Here is a 20,963-nt window from a genome sequence, read left to right as displayed (position 1 = left end):
TAGGAAAAGGAATGTCTAGCCATAGTGTGGGCACTGCAGAAACTTCAGCCTTATCTGTATGGAAGGAAATTCACTGTTATGACAGATCACAACCTCCTAACATGGTTAAACAGAGCCAGCCATCAAAATGCCAAGTTGCTAAGATGGAGCCTGGGGTTGCAAGCATATGATATGTCAGTACACCACTGCAGTGGGAGTAGTAATGCCAGTGCAGATGGTCTCTCAAGACAGGGAATGGAGAATGTATACTCAGATAGACCTGACTCTCTCAAGCAGCGTTTCTCTAGGGTCACTTGAAAAACTAGCTTGAGTTCTCGGGGGGGGGGGTGTGGAGGTTGCCAGCCTAGCCATATAGGATTTTATACATAATTCTGTCATTTGTAAATATGAATGTTGAATTACAGGCTTGTTTTCTTAAATGAAAGAATATACTGTGAAATGCTGAACTCAAAACAATGTAGCAACATTGCCCTCTGCTGTAAAGAAAGCTAAGTCAAGCATTTCTTTTCTGTCTTTTGAAACTGAAATTATTTCATGACTGTCTTTGATGTTTACAATTCGGCTCCGGCTGGGCTAGATGAAGGCTTCCTGCCTATTGTTTTAAGGCTAAAGTTAATGACCAGAATTTACATGTGGAATGTCCTTTATTAGTCTGGTTTCTGCCTAGGTGTAAAATAATGTAAATACAGTTTCCATCAGCCTGGGAACACCAGGAAAGTGTAAAAAAATGATGTAATGGGAATCAGGACTGCAGTAGCAATTTAAACAGAGAGAATCAGAAGGCATTAATCATTTTTGTCTTGATCATCCAACTCACAGCACTGTCTTGCTGATATGTAAGTTATCTTAGACTTGTGTTTTCTTTTAGAAATAGCTAGGAACTAGAAAGATTAGACTCTGTTTTTCTGTGATGTCAGAACTTTACTAATGTGTTATTTTAAGTATTTCTCTGCGATCTCTGAACTCTTGACTAGCACTGTGTAGTAAGAAGTATTGTCTTATGTTTTTATTATTTATTATTAAATATTTTAAAACCTTTCAGCTGTGGCTGTTTTGTGTAGAGATAAGTTAAGCTCTAACAGTACATTGCATGCTTATATTGATCCTGTACCAAGTCACTCTAATAAGCCTTGACTGTTTAGTCACACTTACCAATTGGGTAATAATATTGCGCAGTAATAATTGGGCACCATTTTAAGGGCCTTTGAGTAGCTGATAAGTATTAGTGGGTGGTGGCAAGTGGAACTACCGTATAGTCTGGGAGAAAGTGGCACAGCTGGAGAAACTGTGCCAGCCTTCCCCAGGAGTGTCTGTGTGGTTGTATAAACTCTTCTCAAAGTGTGTGTGTGTGTGTGTGTGTGTGTGTGTGTGTGTGTGTGTGTGTGTGTGTGTGTGTGTGTGTGTGTGTGTGTGTGTGTGTGTGTGTGTGTGTGTGTGTGTGTCAGCTACTTGGGCAGGGACACAAAGCACTGGTTGGACTGAGAGGGTGCTAGAGGTTTTAGCTTGCCCACTAGGCTGAGATCTGGACCCTATAGCTGTGCCAGTGGGGAGTCTTATTGGGGACCTGGAGAGCAAGGGAGAGACTAGCCACAGACTGACTGTGATCTCTGTGTGCTCTTAAGGGAAATTACACTTTTCTGTGTGCATTTGTTATCCTTTCCTCATATGTGATGTCCCCTCTGGTGTTAGTGGTGAGGACTGAGGCTCCTTGATTGCTGGGTCAGGGTGCAGGCATCACAGATGTCCATAAACATTAAGGCGCCTATTGAATATCTCAAACAACATCCATACAAAGGGTAAAAAGGTTATACAGACAAACCATTCAGTAAAAAATTCAAGAAAGATGTAGCCAAGCTAGAGACTTTAATGTGTAATACCTTAACCTTCCTGTAGTGGAGGCCCATGGGATATATGCAAATGACTCCTTAAGGACATACAAGTGTTTCAGTTAAGTAGCTTCTGAATGCCCATGATTTTTTTACTTTTTAAGTCTTTATGGGTACATTAAGGCCAATTTATTATTTATTTATTTGTCTTTGTTGGCCAAGATAGTCCGACTAGGTAAAGCTGATTTTCAGCAGCGGCCTGGGGAGAAAAGTCTCCATCTAATTATAGTCTACATATTACATATACACTACTGCAGTGTCAGTAGTGCAACAGATAGCACACTCACCTTTATTGCATAAGGTTGTGGGTTCAATTCTACCACCAAATAAATTGAATGCTGAGAGTGCAGTGTAAGGGGGCACTGCACTCCACTGTGTGCTATCCTTCAAATGAGACATTTAATCAGTAGCGCATCTGCTTAAGTGGGTGGCAGCTTTTATTTATATACAAAAAGAGCTCTTATTTACAATAAATTTACAAATATATAGATATACAAATCTATTTACACATATTCATAATTTCCTTTATAATCATACTGAATTGTCATCCCTATTAGACCCCCATTCCTTTTTCCATCACCACCATCTGATTTTACTTAATATTGTTGCTAAAATCCATTTATCATTAAACACTGGGCCAGATTCCATAAAGTTCATGGAATCTGGCACATTATTCCGATCTGAGAAAGAAATGTGGATAATATTGTAATATGCTAATATATGATAAGAAACTCAGCAGAATACCTCAGTGCACAATGGTGTACCACAGTTCCAACTGTGCACTATAGAAATGTGCAGTAATCTGCAATTATAAGAAATAGTCGTCCAATAAAATTGTACATTACCAAACGAATGGAAAGATATCACAAATCAAGAATCCCAATAGTTGTTTAGAAAGATAAAATCTGTACAGTAACTTTATGGATGCCTACAGAATATTACTGACTCTGTTGTGATAACTCAAAAAGAAACACACACACATTAAAAATGCCAAGTACACCAAACTAATCAGCACAACAATCTTAACAGAAATTTGCAGGAGGACACACAGAAATTTATTAGACAATCACAGATATATCCATATGCCATCCACTAACTTATAATACGTGCTCCAAAGCTGTATGGCTATTTGTAATACATGCATATTCACATCACTCATTACATTGAAATCAGATTCATCTACAAATATCTACATAATACATGTATCATAAAAAAATAAATTGATTTACAGATTCTGATGGACTCAGTAAATTTTCTAATTAAAAAAATAAAGACTAAGGGCATTCATTGCCAGTTTGCCATAGCTAACAGTTGCTAACTGTGGGTACAGGACTTCTGTGAGGAACACATGTAACGCACACACCCAAGGAAAGTAGAAGACAGAAAATAAGATGTGGGGTATAGGTGAAGAAGAGGGACAAACAAGAGGAATGTTGGAATAGGAAAATCTGAGGGAAAGTCAGAGGGGCATGTACAGTATTATTTAGTGGGAATAGGCACCGTTTTTAATTTTTTTTTTTTGTTAAGAATAGAAGGAAAAGTAAACAAAGGGAGAGAGGAGGTGAAGGTAAGCACATCAAGTATCAAACAGCACAACACAAGACAGACAAAGGTTGAAAAAAGACAGTATGGACAGTTTAATTGTTTAATTACACAGACAGCACACTGCACAACACAGGCAATGGAAAGTTGTCAGCCAGGGTGGAATGCATTCCAGACATGCTAAAATGCAGAAAAAAAATCTAAGTATACACTATCGCAGTGATGGCGAACTTATGTGTGTTAAAGGTGACATGCCACAACATTTTGGATGACACACCAGCGTTCACCAACACCCGAGTTACCAAAGAATCTGAATGAACAAAAATACAAGAAATATGTGACCCTGCACTTATCTACTAAAACTCAGCAACAAAAAAGTCATTAATTGATGTTAGTCAAATCAAATGGAATGTGTTCCATCTTTTTTTCAGTTAAATTCAAAATTACTATTAAAAGTAGGGCAATTTTTTGGTGCACTATTTTAAGCTCAATTATCAGTGCGCATATTATTTTCTCTATTGTAAATCATTGATTTTTTTTTTACCTTTATAATACATAGCAGCACACATAATTGAACTGTATTTTTTTAAAATAAATGAATATGTAAATAATTATTTCTTTTTTTGTTATGGGGGGGTGACACACCAGCAGAGTCAAGATGGGCATTTTCCAAATTTTTGACATGCCGAGCCCAAAAGGTTCACCATCACTGCACTATTACATTAGCACAGTTGGCATAATGTGTGACAGCCATACAACAACCAAGCACTTTGCCAAACAGAAGTACTGCAGAAGATCAGCCAAAGCTGACATATATATAAGTAGGTACACACATTCAAATGTGTGTATGTTACACACATATGCCATGTCAAAGGCAACACACAGGTGTGCATGTGTATATATGTGTGTCAGTGGCACAAATGGAATGTACATGAAATCAAGGTTGATACACATATATACATACACCAATGACGTAATAATACGTTAGATTTTTTAACAGGATAAAATATTGAGTATAGCAGGTTGTACACATAGATGTGAAAAAATGCAGTGGGTAACACACAAGTAGAGTGAGAACAATGACATATTGTAAGCATTAGCCAGCAGCTTGTGTGGACATGTCCCACATTATAAAATGCCCATGCATTTTGAACATGCTCACAGTCTCAAATTAATAACTTGCAATGGACAGTTTTGACAAAGGCAAATATATCTACAATAAACATTAGGAGCATATTAAAGTGGTAGGGAGGTGGACAACGTGGCACCACATCATGGTAAAATAGGACGCAGTAAGGTGACACAATGCAAATGCATGTGTAAACCACACAGGGTGCTGTAGAATACACACAAAGACATCCATTTAAACAAATGGAAAATGTATGTCAAATGGACAGATGGATTGCTGATGTCCACAGAAATGGACATGTTAAAAACACACATACACAGTAATGTGCAATCACGTCACATCAACATGCATAGGTAAGCAAGTTAAAAATTCAATCACGTACACATATACTGTCATGCAAATGTCAAATTAAGAAACGCATGTATATGTCAACCACACTACTCATTATGGAGCAGAGGATGTTTCTGTGAACATCATTACAAACAAGCCAAGAAGGCAGAAAGACAAACTTAAACCAGATGTGTGTGTGGCACAGAACACCGATGCAACCAAAAGATGCTCTGAAAAAAAGCTGTGGTAAAATCCACTGGCTTTTGTTGATACAAGCTGAAATAAAATTTGTAAGATAAGCGCTTTTATCTTCTAAAACTAGAAAACTTCATTAGATGATACGATTTGTGCCAAACACACCTGGTTTTAGAGCATCATTACAACACATTTGCAGTAAATCACTGAGTGCTCACTTGTCAAAACTACATAATGTGTCAGTATGTATCTGACTACATGCACACATACATACAATCATTATGCATACATCTACTTATGTAAGGTATACACCAATGTCACTACATCATGGGTTTGGAAATGCTACACATGGCAAACATGTGTAATGCGAAAGACTGTGTAATCTGTAACATTGTGTACAGATTAATGTCACCTTGCTCTTTGATGCAGTCACATAAGGAGGACTGCACATACACAAGATATACCTGTATCTGATCTTACATGGCAACAGTATTGCCAAACCATGACACAACACCACATCATGAGAGTGGGACATCATGACAATTGTCATCCAAAACCATGAGGAATGGCATGTCTGTATGTTGCACATACCTGATACAGCAAAGCAGACATCCAAGGCATGTAACACTGTTAGTGTTTGGAGACATAAACAATACCAGTGTTGACCTCCAGGGTATCCTCATTATGAACTGCTGCTATCAAATGGGTACCTGCTCAATTATGGATCAGCCTAAGCTATAGCAGTGTTTTTACAAGTGTTCACATGGTGTGCATGGTAAGTGCATTACCAAAGTTGAACTGAAGGCCATACCACACAGTCTGAAAACAGCTGTGCTGCAACTGTTACTACAGACTCACATTCACTATATGACTAGACAGACTATGCACAACAAGATTAAACAAAAAAACACAGCCAGACATACAGCTGTACCAAACCATGCATCATAAGCAACAATTACAGCATCTACACATGTATTACATAACCAGTGTGTCAGATACACACAACAAGCTGTTCTTTATGTTGTGGATGTATTTATAAAATACATTTATGCTGATAAAATGGATCAAAAATACAAAATACATAAACACTATAAGTTTTATACACAGTTGTAATGACAGCTACCGTTTGCTGATTTCACTTACCTTACTGATGCATAATGGATATTCCTGCATTCTAGATAAATACCCATGTGTTATTGAACATTGCAGGCCTAAAACAGTGCAATATGCATCTTGGTTCATAATATACACAAAATATTCAACGTAACTCTCCTCCTCTACTGTTCTTTAAGCCAGAGCATCCACTTGATTACTGATGGGGGATGGTATACTAAGAATTATCTTTGCTTAGGATTGCAAACTATGAACATGTGCTACTCATGTAGCTAAAATCTTTACAAATTACATTCATGTCAGCACTGTTTTCAGAGAAAGTAACAGTAACTGTGATAATACATTCCTCAGGCAGTGTGACTGTCTTGTAACATCCAGCTTGTGTGAGCAGAACCATACATTATGGATGTAGAAAGGTATGTGTGAGGACCATTGTTTCTTGAAATTACACATCACTAGTTAAACACATACATTTTCCCTGTCCTACATTGCAACTGTTAGTGGGCCCATCACAATCCCCCAAAATTACAATCCGAGTCTGTCGTACAATTGACTTCAGTATTTCAAGACAAAGCAGAGCTTTGCAGCATTGTAAACAGAATACAATATTAACCTACTAAATTCCTCAGACATATAACAGGATTTATCAAGCTGTACTGTCACCGCTATTAAATAGCTGATGTTAACGGAATATTACAGATTATAGATATATTAGTAGTAATGTGATGAATAAGTGAGTTATTTGCAACAACTCTCAAATTATAAATTAATAATAAGTGTAAAATGGTTTGCTAAAAGAAAGCTATGGGTAAATGACATCAGCATAACAATTTAAGATAGAGTATAAAATGTAAATGTAGCAACCTACATCTTTACAAGCTGAGCTAACACTCAAAACGTGTTATTTATTAACAAACAGGTACTTTTCTTTAAACACTGTTGTTCAACAACTGATGTTGTTAGGAAGTTACGGATTACAACATTATTCCTAGAAAAATTAGATCAGTGAGTCATTACCATACACAACATAAGTAATATAAACTGCTGCAATATGATTTTTAAAAAAAATGTTATAGTTGAAGTTAACCAAAGTAGCATGTTTCCCTTTGTGGTTTTGAACCTACAACACACCAAAATGTAGACACAGTGGCCAGTTGTTTTAGAGGCCAAGCTAAATTGTACTGTCTTTATGAGATTGGCAACAGTTACTGCAGCTGTTTATTAGAAATCCTGGGACGAACAGAAGAATACGGAAATGCATACAATTTTTATACTTCTCATGTGAGGACATAACAGCTATCAACACATACATAACCAAATATGTTTAAACAATGTTACGGGCATTAATCTGTAATTAAATGTGTCTGTGTACTTGTATAAGAGGAATGATGTAAGTAAGTAAGTAAGTTATATATTTGTATGTCTTCCACCTTGTATGGTCCAATAGGTTCATAGGTGTGTTCATGGGTGTGTACTAGGCTTATGGCCCTGGGGCCTTTACAAACCTAGCCATAGGATTACCCTGGCATAGTGCCACCTGACCTTAGTTTCCAGTGCCTCTGTCGAGTAGAGCCACTGGAGTTATCCCCGGGGTGAATTTTCTGTTTCCCATCCACTCAAGATTTCTTTTGAAGAGGGTCAGCAAGGTGCTCTGCTTGACATGAATGGGAAGTCTGTTCCATAGCATGGGCAGTCTCTGGGTTATGAACCTGTTCCTCCAGCATGTTCTGTTAATTGTGATAATGAGGCTGAGGTCTCTGGAACATATGTTGTGGAGGGATTGGGATTTCTTTAGATGTAGCATTTCTAACAGAATTGGGTCAGACATGGCTTTGTAAGTCAAGCAGAGATTGCCTCTAAGTAGGCAATGTGAGACAGAGAACAGTTGGAGTTTTTTGAGTCTGACCATATAGGACAAGTGTTTAAGGCCTAGGATCCTCTTTGTGAGGTACTTTTGCAGCCTCTCCAGTTGTTGCAGGTGTCTAGTGAGGTACATGCCAAATGGGGCATTGTACTCAATGACTGGCCTAATGAGGGAAGAGTAGAGGGAGACAATAATCTCTTTCTTCCTGGATGCAAAACCCTTAGTAATGAGATGTGTCACATAGAAGGACTTTAAACAAGTAATCTCCGTGGTATCTCTGAAGTCTCAAAACAACCCACTAAAGTGTAGTGGGTCCAAAAATAAAACAGTGTAAGAAACTTCTCTGTGTGGAAGATTTTCAGTCCATATATTTCTAGTTAATCACTGTATATTAATGAGATCAGACAATAGTAGTAGAAGTAGCGAATGTAAACTCGTCTTAAGTCAAAACAAAACAAAAAGTAATAATAGAAAATATATAATTGTACAGCATTACTAAGTATTTGAAAGTAATCCAAGCAAGGCAGGCAGTCTGTTTCCAGTCGAAAATCCTTTATTAAGTACACAGACAAGCGATCCAAGTAAAACAAAAATAGAGTAATAATTTCCTCACAAGCTTTCTAAATATATATATACTTTTTATCAGGCATGGGAGTGGTTTATTGTGCTGTAAAACAAAGTGTTATTGGTACACATGCTAAATTCACATCCCTTCCCCCATCAGTGTGACATTTGAGCTGGTCCTGCCCTACTTAGTAGCTGTCATAATAATATATAACCCTTATGTACTTTAAATAAAATTTATAACGATGTGGTACCTCTTATTTAACCAAATTATTAAGTAGATTATTAAGTCTGTGATTTTATCCAAGACAATATACTACATGGCTGGAAATATATCAACCTTAGTTCATTTGGCAATCAAAAATATGTATATAAATATATACATATACATTTTATATATATAAATCGATTTCTATTTTCATAACCTATTGTTAACAAAAATCGCTTTCGTCCTTCTAGACTTCTTCAGGTCTGTGTACAAGAACCCTAAAAACCTATATAATTGTATAATTAGTTAGTATTGTTATTACACATCATTTTGAATAAAGTGGAAAAAAGAACCAGAAAAAAATAAAAATAAGAAAAAATGTATGTATGATGATGGAAACAAAATATACACTCAAATTTCAACTGATTTAAATGGTATTTAAAACCAATTTGTAGAATAAAATAAAATAAAATAAAATTAGTCATGTAAACAATGTGGCAATTTTCTAAGTTCCAGTGCACTTTTAATTGAACAGTTGTAGTTAAGTCCAGGCTTCGATCCGCGGTGGTGGTGCTGCGGTAGTGTTGTCACCTCACAGTAAGATGCTGTCCGGTTCGATTCTCAGCTAGAGCATCTTCTGCGTGGCGACATGCGTGAATGGGCGTACCTTCGTTGAAGGTTGTGCATCAGGGCTGGTAACTCGGCACGTAAAAATCAACTACCAATCATTAGCGGACCGGAGTTCCACTGTGGCGACCCCTTAGCGGGAAAAGCCGAAAGACACAACAACAACAAAAAAAAAAAAGTTTAGTCCAGGCTTCCTAAAAGAGTTCAGCTTTAATTGCCACATGAGTTCATGTTTCTCCAGAATATTCGAGATGTCTCCTTCAAGATCACACATGTCTATACGATCCAGGATCTGGAACTTAAAACCTGTGTGTCTTTTATGAAGAGTAAGGTGTTTGGCTAGTGCATTATTTTTACATCCAGAACGGATTTCTGACAGATGACATGAAATCCTACGCTTGTGTTTATTTACAGTCTTGCCCACATAGAATGTATCACATTCATTGCACTGTGCCCTGTAAATTACTTTTTTAGTGTTACAGTCACCCCCTGCACTGGTTTTAATGATCTTCTTTAAATAAGGGCAATAAAAACTATCACCTTGCTGTATAAATATATAAAATGTACAATTAGTTTCACATCTTTTAGTGCTTTTCTCACATGGTCTAGGTTTAAATTCAGCAAAACTTCTAATGTTCCTGGCCTTCCTATAAACAAATGATGGGGCTTCACCTAAGATGTTAATCAGAAAAGGGTTTCCTGTGACAATGTCCCAGTTTTCTTCAATAATATTTTTGATACTGTGATAATCCAAAGTGTATGTCAGGATGCAGCTATTTTTGCATTTGTTATTCTCTATGGAATTAACATTTTTCTACTGGGGAGGTTGAGTAAAGGTGATTCAGTCCTTTTCAGTTCTATAATTGGTTCCAGGATGTTTTTTAACATCTAACTTTCATAGCCTCACAGTAGAAGATCATTCTCTAAGTTGTTCAGGTTTCTAAAAAATGGTTCCATCTCTGTGGTAATTCGAGCTAATCTATAGCCTTGGGATTTCACTACATTATACTTGGTTTTTGTAGGATGTAGACTTTTACTGTGGAGTAATAAGTTAACCCTCGTTGCAGATCAGATACAAACAGATACAGAAAATGGACAGGGAAGAATGGGCCCAGAAAATATGAATTCAGAGACGTTTTCTAAACTAGAAAAGCAACTGAAATGCATGCAAGGTCTCTACTGGGAACACATTTATTTACAACAAAGCATAGATAAGAAGAGACTACCCCGGGGACTTAGATTGAACAAAACACCAATGTGGAAAAGTATGGATGATTCACTTTCTAAGGAATGGGAAGATATTTTAGAGGATGCCAGCTACAAACTTATTCCCACAGCAGCTAAAAATACAGTTATAATAACATCTATATGATATATGGGTCAAACAGTGCGACTATAACAGAAAACTACAAAATGCACAGTCATCTGCGGCCTAGGTACTATAGGCATCAGTGATGCATGAGGACAGTGGCTATGTGAAATAATGTATTTAAATTTTGTGAAACATATGTACAACTTCAAAGGACATAGTTACTGTTATTAATTAATTATTAGATAAAATAATAACATGGGTATCAAACCCATAGTCAAGAAGACAGTGAGTACAAAGTCCATTGAATTATCCCAACCAGCTAAAAGTCACACAGCAGCTAAGACACATTTATAACAAAATGTATATGATATATTGAGGTCAAATAAATATCTGTAAAATCCATAGGAATACTAAGGAATATGTAAAATATTGGTACTTACTGTAAGGATCTATGGGCTGCCGCCGCACCTTGTCGACCCTCTATCGAAGCTTGGCTATGTCCCTCTGATGCAGGTCATCATAGCGACGATGAACCTGCACTCCAGTGTGAAAGATCCTGTCCTCTGTCAGTGCTCTCTCTCTCATGATCCGGTTCCACATGTCAATCACAGAGAGGTTCCTGGACTTGGCTCTCATCATCTGCTTCAGTCCAGTGTACACCATCAACATCTTGGTTGTCTCCTCCTTGGTTCAGTTGGGGGCACAGACACATCGCAGCCTCCTTGAAGCCCCCATCGTGATTTGCAATTCTTTCAGATCTGAGAAATGCTCACTGAGGTACCACTCAGTTCACGGTTAGCAATGACCTGATCAGTAAATGCATCAAAATCAATATTTGAAAGTGGGGCTGATGACATATTCTAAGATTATTTAAAGATAATGAGCACATGCTACACATGGTACCATTTATCAATACCTACTGGGTGTTTACGCAGTTTTTTTTTTTTTTTTTTTTTTTTTTTTTTTGCGCAGAATGGCGTTCTATGTGGATGTAAAAAAAATAGAAATACAAAAAAACTGTCAATTCCTCGTCACGGACTCTCCAATAAGTGTACAAGCACCTCTAAGTGGACAAATGTTTTATTCCATATGCAAACAGCAAAAATGAACAGCAGCACGAAACACCAATAAATGACAAACAAAAAAGAATATATGAAACCAGGTTAAGCACTTTCACCCACTCAAATGGTGGGCTTCATCAGATGAAATGGAATAAAACATTTGTACAATTAGAGATGCTTGTACACTTATTGGAGAGTCCGTGACAAGGAATTGACAGTTCTATGTGGATGTGTATGAATGTGATTCAAAAATCTCACATTTTAATTAACCTCATTAATTATGTATGGTGCAAATAGTACTTAAATGTGTGCATACAAAGTGCACTTTGATTCTGTGAGTCTGAGTAACAGGTACATTGGCAACTTGTGGAATTTCTTTAATGGTAATTAGTACATCTGTTAAAGTTAATCATTTCAAAAGGTACATGTTCAAAGTCATATTTAATTCAAATGTTAAGTTTTATAGAAGCTGTCATAAGTTCCTAGAGTGATATTGGCTTGATATTTATGCATACAGGTGTTGCTTTTCTAAATTGTTTACTTCAGTCCCATATGCAGTTGTATAGACAGACTTCCAATGCAAATGATAAAAGTTTATGGAGGTGGATTTACGGATCATCTGCAGTTCTTATTGGTAATTCCTTGCACTCTGTGGTCTAACTACAGAAAACTACAGATTATAACAGTATCCATATCTAGTATGTGATGTTGATGTTACAGATATTTATTAAACCATGACTCCTAAAACAGTTATACCATATTCTTATGCTGTTACAGATATTATTTTCAGTGATGATTCATAACAAAGATGTTATCAGTATTGTGTCTATTTATATGGATGTGTACTACCTACAGATCCAAAGGTTTGCCACTGTTTTTGGTAAGTTGTTTAATTGTTAAGTGATTTAGTATTGTAACGTGAAATGCAAGCAGACTGTGTTGGCATGATCCAGTTGTCTTTAGAACTATGTTCAACATGTATGTAATATCAGGGTTTCTAATCCCAGTCACAAAGTGTACAGATATTCCAATTTATGTTGTTTTTACAGATGTTGCATCACACATTGTTGATACTTTTCACATGTCATTTCAGTATTTCTCAAATAGTGTTATACATATATTTGCACAAGACTGCATACTGTTTATTTTGACATATGGTTTTCATTGACTCAGATGCATAAATGTGCTCATCCATGAGTCTTATCATGTGTGTACCAATGTTATTCAGATGACCTACCATCCTAGAAGTGACAAGCCCCCCCCCCCCCCAGGAAAATGACTTCATCATTGATGCTGTCCACCAACATGGAAGGAGACCCCTAGGCCATTCAGGGGATACTGTGGGGAGAAATGAAATATGGATGAACCTCACCAACATGATCAACGCCACTGGAGGCCACAATTCTGTGAGGCCTGTAGATGTCACTGCTCAGACATGATTCTTCATGCAGCCAACAGAGTCACACATTATGAGAAGTTGAGGGATGCCACCAGTGATGGACCACCACTGACGCGCCTGTGACATTGCAATCTTTTTGGCCTCACTGCATAGAGCAAGAGGGGGACGACAAAAACCTGGTGGTGGGATTGAAGTGGGGGTTCCAGGACAGACATGTATGTATCCATGTTCAGTACAAGGATGAGTATTGTGACACTCACTACATATTGCTTAAGCATGCACATTCATGCATTCCTGTGTTTGATTTACATCAGCAGAGTTGAGCCATCAACAAACTTCCACACAAAGTAAGGATGATGAATGTAAGTATAATTACATGTATTGGTTGATTTGAGTTACAGACAGATTAGTGCAAGCTGCAGTTGTAATGTTTATTGAATTAATATTCACAGGTCCATCTACTTCAGGCTTATGGCAGGGAACAGCAGGGAACAGCAGGTGTGTATCTCTATACTATTGTTGTGCACGCTATCTTGTTGGTGCCCATACCTCATGCAATGGCATTGCTATTTATTGTTATATTGTTGTCTCCATAACCTGAAACAATACAGGTACTTTCAGTGGAGGGGCAAGCCATGCATTATCAACCGAAGAAAGACCAGGTATGTTAAAGTGAGATTGTCAGAGCTTTCAACAATGTTTAGCAGGCATGATGACTGGAATCTTTGTCAATATTTGTTAATATAGGCCCTTCTGGTGTACAGTTGCAACGTGCTTCATGTGAGTATTTGCAGCCCATATTACTGTGTTGTATATGTGATATTGTCAGTATTAGGTTTGAAAACTACACGACTGCTGCCTTTCTGTTTACTTTCCCAATGCAGGATCCAGAGTACAAACTATGATCTTTACACAGCAGGACTCACCAAGTGCACATACAAGTGGTATGTGTATGTCACACATTCAGTCTTTTTTAATTGTGTTTACCTGATATATGTTGTGAATGATACGATCCATAATGTATTTTTGTTCCCTATACTAGTTGAAGTTCAGCACAGTGGATCAACAACATCATCCCATGAGTGTTTGCCAGGTGTGTTGCTATGTTTTATGCATCACATATGTCATGTATGTTGGCCATGTTAATAGATTATGTACTTAGGGTATGGGCATTCTGTGAAACCTGCATACATTAGACTGCAAGTGAAGTCAGTATTATTTGTAACATTGCAGTAAAATATATATGCCAATTGTATTTTATATTCTTCATGTGCTGTAGACATATTGTCCTGATCTGTGTCTTTGTATCTTGTAGTACATCAACTGTCTTTATCATCCAGCAGCCCATCCAGTGACCATGATGTTGTTCATGATGTGTCTCAACATGATAGTATGGCCCCTGGCACAAAGGACATTGAGTTGTTTGGAGAGTCCATCCATGAAGTTGACATGGATGTGGCACCAGATGTATCCTCAAAAGTGCAAGGTCCAATTGTCGATGAATTCAGAGGATGATGACACAGTGGATGTTGAACAGGGTGAGGCTGCTGATCAACACACAATAGCTGGGAGCACTGCTGCTGGAGGAGCCACACAACAACCAGACACAGCTGGCACATCATTCAGACGTCCATGCACTTGTCCATGCCAGACATCATGTGGCACATCAGCTATATATTATGCATGAAAGACAAGGGCGCAGACATGGTGAGATTATGGCTGCCTTGGCTGCTCAGAATGAGAATCTGCTAGCTGTGGCATGGTCAGTGGAAAACCTGGCCTCTACAATACTGCAGCAGTGTTGTACTACTAACAGGATTCTAGGTTCCATGACTATGCACAGAAGATTGCAACCTGTGAGAGGTAGGCCACCTGTCTGCAGAATCACACACTGGCCATCAGGAATCCCTATCCACGGTCCAACTTGCACAGATGTCAACTGCTGGCACATCTGCTGAAGGCCTGTCAGTCACAAAGCCTTCAACTCAAAGTCATGCTCTTTCCTCTCAACATGGTGTACCCCCACCCATCTCTTCTGTGAAGCAAACAGAGCAGGATGCATCTGTATGTAGTTATGGCAGGGTGAACCATGGTGTGAGACATCAACGAGGTTGAGCAAGACTGAGTTAAAGTGTGTGTAGCACACATAGTTGATTCATATTATTTCAATACCACTGTACTGTGATATGTCTTTCTGAAATAAAAATGTCTGCATAATGTTGTGCATGATTTCTCTTTTTTCACGTTATGATAGTGTACAGATATGTAAGTGTGGCACTGATGTGTGTCCCTTATTGTTGAACATACAGTGATAAAACAGAATAAGTGTGTATCTACACCCATGTCAATTGTCCCCTGTGTTGATGTTATTATTTTTGACAAATTTGCATATGTTCATGTTGGAATAGGTTAGGCTCATGTTACCTGTGATGTTCAGTGTGTACTTCCTATTCGATGCAATGTGTGTTGCTGTTGTGGAGCAACACCTGAACATCAATGTTTAATCTGTGTAATCATGTACATGTGGTTTGTCATGACGCAGATGTCTGGGTCAGACATTGCCATGCATACATTGCATACTCCTGTGACTTCTGTCCCCTATGTCCTCCTACTCCTCCGATAACTGGGGGATGTCCTCTTTAGACATTTGTGGTTCTTGTGGTAGTTCATCCACACCTGCAGCTGGAACACTGCCATGTACTTGGACTATCATGTTGTGCAGCATAGACCACACCATTATCATCTGTGCTGCCTTCTCAGGTTTGTATTGTAGTGCACCCCAAGATGTGTCCAGACATCTGAACCTAGTTTTCAGTACACCAAACACACACTATATGGTGTTTCTGGTTGTTGTATATCCTCTATTGTAGGTCTCCTGTGTAAGGCTGGATGGATCATGGTATGGGGTCATTAGCCACAGCTCGACAGAATTACCATAGTCACCTGTTGGGAGAGTAAAAACACTTTTGTTCAGACTGGATATTGACGACAGGAGATCCTTCAGTCATGTCATAGCTGTGTTTCTGTACTTATCCAGAAGCAATCCCTCTGCAATTTCACCTTGCTGGAATGTAGCCCTGAGTCCACTTTCCCTCCAAATGGAAACATCATGGACACATACAGGGTGTGTTACCACAATGTTTGTAATACTGCCATCTGCTGCACACATAACTTGGCAGTTGATGGATGGCCATCTCTTTCTGTTTATGTATCAGTCTGCTTCAGGATGTACTGGTGTCTTGATAGGTATGTGTGTGTGCAATCTATTGCACAGAGTACATGGGGAAGTTTGTGATGTTGTAGAAGTGGTGCATTACAGTTCTTTGCTCCATAGGTGTGGATGGAAAGTATAGGTAGTCATCCACCTTGCTGCACATTACTGCCAGGACTTTGGCCAGGATACGACTGGCAGCTATCTGTGATACTCCCACAGCATTCCCCCATGTGTCTCTGGAATGTCTCAGACATGAGTATACCCAGGCTGAGATACATTTTGGTTTCAAAGGGGATGGGGTTTCCTCGCAGGGTCTGCATAGACTAGCACACATGTTACAGACAGCGTAGACCATTTGTCTGAATAGACCTGGTAGGTGTTTAGTTAGTGAAAATGTTAGCAATTTTATTATAGCAAGAGACTAGTTTGTATTCAAGAGTGGCATTTAGCTTAGTTAGGATAGGCGATGCATAAAGGAGGGCTGAGAGTAAATAAAGCTAAACCCCACCAGCTGTAGACATGCTATGTTTCTGACTTTTTGGGACCTCATCAGTACAACATAAGTGGATTGTTTGAAACACTGTTTAAAAAGTAAACAGTCATGGGCATTCAGAGGTCATGTAGCTGAAACATGTATATCCTTAAGGATGCATTTGTATATATCCCATGAGCCTCCACTACAGGAGGTTTAATGTATTACACAGAGAAGTCTCCAGCTTGGCTGAATCTTTTTTTTCAGTTTTTACTATATATATATATATATATATATATATATATATATATATATATATATATATTTTTTTTATTTATTTTTTTTTCACACAGATACACACACACACACATGAAAGACATGCATAAGAGACATCTCTAAGCAAAGAGTAGATGCAGCATCCTTTATTTTTTTTGCAGCATTAAAGAAAGAATGATATTAAAATATATGAGTTGTCTCTTGTGACAGTCATATGACTGTTTTTAAGAAGCAGGACTTGTGTTTTCAGGTATGACCCGGTTGCTTTTTGTTCTACTTGACTGGGTCTGACTTCCTGTAGAATAACAGAAGCTATCTGACATTAGTTGGTATACATCTGCATTTATAAGTGACTGCCCGTGACAACACAATTATTCTGTACCACTGAGTTCTTGTACAGATCAAGTAAACTTGCTACAGCCCTTTTCTTGTGGAAATCTACAGTTTACCATGTACTATGCTATCAAGTCTCACATCATTGCCATAGAAAAACAGCCAGGTTCCCATAGGTGATACTTCTGTATGTCAGGACTGACTATATAACAAGCGCTGTGCTGTTAAATTTTGTTTGTGGGACTCAGAAAAAAAAGAGAGACTGTACATTTTATTTTATTCTCCACTTGTTTCCTTCTTTTCTATGTTTGCTTGACCTTAAAGTTAGTATATATAGATGTTGGCTATATTAAGGGCTTGTCCCCAAATTCGGAGTGCAGGGAAGATTTTCTCAAATAAAAAAAAAACAGTTGTTAAGGAGTTGTCTTTAATGTTTGGAGTGTCATTATTTTGGTTAACTGCAGTTTAAAGGGTTTAGATTTTTCTCACAGCAAATAACTGTGTGTTGACTAAACACTATGCTATTTATTAATCACAGTTGGTCCTTTCTCTTGACAGCTGCTTTAATATGAAGTAGCCTTACTTATGAACGCATGAAAGACAGCATTCGGGTGGCCTAGCCTTGTTTACCTTCATCGAGCTAATCTACATCTGTCATTCTACAAAAGCTAGACTGGTGAATAAAGTGTTTTCGTAGTGTGTCCATTTAGTCAGGTGAATACAGGGATTTCTCCCATTATGAATATGATTCCAGTTTCCATTTCTCCTTTTATTTACAGTGGAGAAGATGAGCAAAGCTTCACATACAGTATGTGTGTTGCCCCCCTCTCATTATTTTACTTCTTGCCTTTGAAATCACATAATGCATGTCACGCAGTCTCCTGTGTCATGCCATCAAAGCAGGTACCCAGCAGTACTGATTTGTGGGCACACCTTCAACGGTCTTTCAAAAACATCAAGTAAGGCACAGTTATTGCAAACCTCCAGTGTACCCTTCTCCTGGCATGCTTTTCATATGGAATGCAGCACTGTCATGCGTCCACTTCCATGTCCATTTTCCCCTCTTATTCTCAGTGTCTCACCCCTCTAGAATGTGTCCAGAATAAAGTGGATCACTCAGGGTGCAGGTGCTTCAAATAAGATTAACATTTGCTTAATTAAGTAAACCTGTCCAATGCAAGCTATATAAGTGAGACATTATATCTGATGGACAACCTAGATCCTGGGCAGGTATAGAATGCTGAAGGCCCTAAATGGATTACTCCATGTAAATATAAATTTACATATTCTGTCAGCAGCTTGCCTGTTTCATAAAGAACATGAAATAGCTGTAAAACATCGCACATTATTTCTAGCTGATTATTTCATGCCAGCATGAACTTAAATCACACATTAGTAAAACATCTGTTATTTCTTGAACAGTGTGTAAGAATGGCTGTAAAACTGTACAGTTCAGTTTCTACTTGACAGATTTCTGTGAAAATGCACACTGCTCATATCAGACAAAGAGTGGGTGCCTTGTTAAAACTAAACAGGCCTTTCATGCTACAGCTGGATTTACAGAAGTGGTTTTAATGGTTTCCCTATTTCAAGTTTGCTTGTGAAATGGGCATTAAACAGAAACCTGTCCCTGTCATTCTCTTAGCATTCATTTAAAATAAATTAGCTCAGTATGAAATGTTTCTTTTATTATTTTAGTTCTTTTTAAAGTTGTTTCTCTTCTTTACTGCTGTTGAAATCTTTTTGACATGAGAGTTTGCAGTTTTATAAAGCAGTGTTGTTTATTTACTTCCCATGGTTACAGTACTTATAATGTATGAACATAATATTACAAAAATCAACAGTGTAATTATACCTATGAAGGCCAAATCTGTTGCCCACTGAGATTTTAATGCTCAGGTCTTGTGAATAAAGCTCTAAATATCTACTCTGGTATGACATCATGTTGTGTGTTACTGCCTGTAGTACTTTGTTAAAATGGATGCATGATGTGACTATCTTGCCTTTGTACAAGTTGCAGTTTACCTAAAACTAAGAAACTGTGAGCAGGGAATAGAACTTATCTTTATACTTTTTGTTTATCTTACACACACCCCTTTTTTAAAAAAGGAAGAAATAAAAGATTGGGTATGTGGAATAGGAAATAATAACATTTCTAGTAAAAAAAAAAAAAACAGTCTTTAATGTCCTTTTATTTCAGCTCAGGCTGCAAACTGTCACTCTCACAATCTCACAATCATTTCACTGAGCACAGAAAGCTCAGTGGATCAGTCAAATGCTTTGCAGCCAAACAATGTAGTAATAAAACAACAGTCATAATCTTCCAAGACAAATACGGAGCTGGAACATTTTTCTTGATAAATCTTGACAGACATGCTTTATCTGCAGCAGACGGTCAGATCATGACACATACCTTACTGTTTCTTACTCACAAATCGAAAAACTGCTTTATAAAGTAAAGGAAGGGAAGCAGAACTCAGGATAATATAAGCAGCTTAAGGAATCAAACAGGATCCCAAGCTGGCTGCCAAAGTATTTTATGTTGCTTCCCACAGACCAGAAAAATGTTGCAGAAGAATGCTAGTTTTAAGCAGAAAAATGTCTGTTTTACCATTAAAGAAGAACTAGGAAGCATTTCTAACTGCAGTACAAGTACTGTGTTGTACAGCTGTTCTTTTACAATATCCATAACCACTCAGTTTTAGTAATTCATTCATAGTTTTAATGCTAATATGGCAATTCAGATTACCTGGTGGGACAAGCATTAGTTCCTGAAATGTCAGATGTATGTAATGTCCCCTTATTGTGGACATTCTTACAATTTTGGGAATGATTTCACAATACGTCACCGGTCCTCTGTATCCTTAGGTGCATTTTGTATCAGCCATACCCCAACCGATCACTAATTCCATTCCCCAGGAAATACTCAGTTCGTCTGCCAGTGTTGTGTGATTATTCTGTGCCTGTTTTTCTCCACCAGTCTAAAAAATTGCTGTTTGTCTAGCTCATAAGACCTAACAACATTACACCATGCTTGTGATTCAGCAGGGGGCATAGTCACATTAGCTGGCAAGATGATCAGAAGAGTCTGAGTCCAATCCCATCCCCATCTGCTGGGTTCAGTTTCTGGCAGTGACACTGCAAATGTTACTTTATGGGTTGCAGTATTCTTGAGGTGCTAGCCTTTGGATGAGGCATTGTCCCATTTGCAAGAGGTGACTGTAGCTTAGTTGGAGGACGAATTCCCGAGTGCATTTATTGTAAAAAGAGGTATGCAGTATTGAGCAGTATCTGTAATTAGAACTGAATAAAAGTTAAGATCTCATACAAATGAAACCTACAGTTAAATTATTATTCATACAAACAAGTTAAATTATCTTTGTCATCTTTACAAAAAGACTTCACCTGTAATACTAGTTCTAGTTCTGCAGCAACATT

Source organism: Protopterus annectens, chromosome 1.part0 (assembly GCF_019279795.1).
Source record: "Protopterus annectens isolate FY-2018-M chromosome 1.part0, PAN1.0, whole genome shotgun sequence".
Lineage (NCBI taxonomy): Eukaryota > Metazoa > Chordata > Ceratodontiformes > Protopteridae > Protopterus > Protopterus annectens.
This window is presented reverse-complemented; position numbering follows the sequence as displayed.